The sequence below is a fragment of the Spea bombifrons genome, chromosome 2 (assembly GCF_027358695.1).
Source record: "Spea bombifrons isolate aSpeBom1 chromosome 2, aSpeBom1.2.pri, whole genome shotgun sequence".
NCBI lineage: Eukaryota > Metazoa > Chordata > Amphibia > Anura > Pelobatidae > Spea > Spea bombifrons.
In genome coordinates, this window is record NC_071088.1 from 136,958,180 (window position 1) to 136,961,141 (window position 2,962).

Sequence of the window (2,962 nt, forward strand, 5' to 3'; positions counted from 1 at the left end):
TGGCAAACCCACATAACTGACTCGATCTCCAACTCATTGGATAATCAACTCGACGGCAGTTGGCTTTTGCTCAACAGACGCTGACAGCAACACAATGGTAGTTCAATTGAACAAGCAAGTCAATGGAATTCAATGACAATTTAATTCAACTCGACAGTCGATAGACTCGCCACGTCCAACTCTTTTTTTCGAATAGACAAGTTGCCACTTGAGTTAGCTTAATTGAACACTCTTGTGTAGCTTTGGGTCAGGTCGGTAAAATGACCTCTATGACTGAAAACCCGAACCTTAACAGACAGAAATGCCTCTGAAATGAAACGAAGGCTGAGTTATTGTCTAATTAGCTGACACATTGACATTAAACCAGTGCTGTATTATGTATTATGAACGGACAAATGAATGCGGTAACCACAACAGGGCTCCACCTTTGTCGATTGTCCACGGAGATTGGCACACGATGTTTTATTCTGCCACTGAAGCCACGCTGAATTAAGCCGCTTGCCTACTTGTTCCTACCCTTACTCAAATATTGTTTATGCAACATTTTACCCCTGCTTTTCTGTAAATATATACTCAGTGGAATAACACATTCACCTTTTTTTTTTAATTTAAAGTATATTTTTTTATTATTAAAATGAGTCATTTAGTTATGTGTTTAGTTGAACGTTATTTTTAAATCACTGGTGTCATTTGTTAAAATAATATAAAAAAAGGTTTAATCCAGTAATTTATATGCTGTTATTAATATCAGATAGGGGTTTTAGATATTTACTGAGGTCCTGGGCCGGACAGGTGATGACCAGGCAGCCCTGGCACGTTAAGGCCGTAAGTTGTCCATGCGCGGCCATGCGTTTACATATCGTGCAGCCGGACTTATCCAGTTGCTGGACTAGATCTAATGACCAGTGTGCCAGGTGACCAGTCCAGGCCTGGAGGAGGTCATGTGGTCAGTGACCATTGTTCAAATTTATGACATTTCAGCAGATGAATTTGGACCACTGGAGGATACCTGAGATTAAAAATGTGTTGAGAAAATAAAAAAGTTGTCTATAACTAGGTTTAGTGCACAGTGTCAGGCAGCCGCTATTGAGGGGGCTATACACACTCAATTGTCTTTGTGTACTTTCTTCGTTTTTCTTTTTTTTTTCTTTTTTAGCAGGGGTTAATACGCGGTTAACGAGGTAACAATACGCAGCAGCTTTAGCGCCAGGATTTTAAAGGTCCTTAAGGGCGACTCTATTGGTCGCCGACAGGGGGCTCCTATTCCATGATGCAAGACGAGCCCCCTGATGGCGACCAATAGAGTTCCTCCTATGGATCTTTAACTCATGACACCAAATCCATTAGTCTTCCCAGGCCAAGTTCCCCCGAGGTGTACCTTGCCGTCAGGGCCGGCCCAAGACTTAATGCCACCTGGGGCGAAGTTTAAAATGCCGCCCCCCCCTGCCGACGCGGGGGGGGCAGTACTTTAAACTTCGTCGACGCCAATATCTACCCGATCCCCCCCCCTTTGTACTTACCTTTAGACAGTCCTGTGGCGAGTCTCCCTGCTCTGCCGCGGTGCTGGCTTGTAATGCTGAGCGCTGGAAGTTGACGTCACTTCCGACGCTCAGCATTACAAGTGCCGCCCCTTCAAAAGTGCCGCCTGGGGCAATTGCCCCACTCGGCTCCATTGTAGGGCCGGCCCTGCTTGCCGTCCTCTTTGCCAGGGGGACTAAAATCCCTGTTACTCCGAGGCCAAGTTGCTCAGAGCGGTTGTCTAAAACTCAGAAACGAAGATTCCTTGGTTGTGCGTCTTCATCTTCGTGTAACCGCCGCCATATTTGTTTATTCGGTTCGAACAGTGAAAACACCTCATTCGTGTTCGTTTTCATGTCCTCCCGAATACGAATGCACAAGTCTAATAAACACCATTTAAGTGCAGGCAGCCATAATCAGCAAAGGAGAGAGGGTGGCTATTCCTTTAATGTACCTGACTCACAATACAATGTGCTTAAACCAATTTCTCCACTTTGTTTGTCTCAATGCACCCCAACAATAGAAATGAGTCACTGTGTGAAGGAACTTGGACTGCAACTCGATGCTCTCGTTTAATCAAAGTGTAACAGGGAACATTGCTTGTTTGATGAGAGACGGAACAACACTCCAGAAGAGAATGTTTGCAAACCGCCTGCCAAAAAATTGAAATTATTTGAAGACGTGAATTAGAAAAACAATTTCCCTAATTAAAGAATTGTTGTTTCCCCTTAAAAACAGGTCGAGCAACATACCCCATAAACAAGTCATTAGATGCAAAGTAGATGTTGCAATGAGCGTCCCCGTTCTCACGGATATTCTCGTGTCTCCAAGACAGCTGAAGGAGGGTGTTGACTGCACTTTAATATGAAAATCTAATCGGCAAAGGGGTCAATCAGACAGCACTCAACAAAAACATTGGGTATAATGTGTTCGTTACTGAATGTGAATTTATGGTGTTGTGTTACAGATAGGCCTCCTAAATCCTCGTGCTTAGGAGCCTGGAAGCCGAGAGCTGTCCATACAGAGAGAAACTAAAAGAGATATACATTATATATATATATATACATTATATTACTCAACACTGGTTGAAAAAAGAGTGAATGGTGGGATGGGGCATTGAGTCAATGGGAGAGACAGAACAATTTGTGTGAATAGGCAGATACTCCATACAGGTCAATTAGTGTCCTTCCTGCACTGCCCAGCTGGTCAGATGCCCGGTGGGCCGCTGGCCGACAGAGCCACACGCTGCCCGACAGAGCCATACCAGATCCCCAGATCTGCCGCTCCACATGCTATGTGAACATAAAAATGTAGTGTGCCGTTATGCATATCCAAACTTCAGCTACACTTTCCTCATCTGGCAGCTGCTGGCCTTAAAGTGCCAGGGCGTCCGAGCCAGTCCAGCCCTGATCAGAGTCCATGTTAAGGCGTGTAGCAGTCAGTG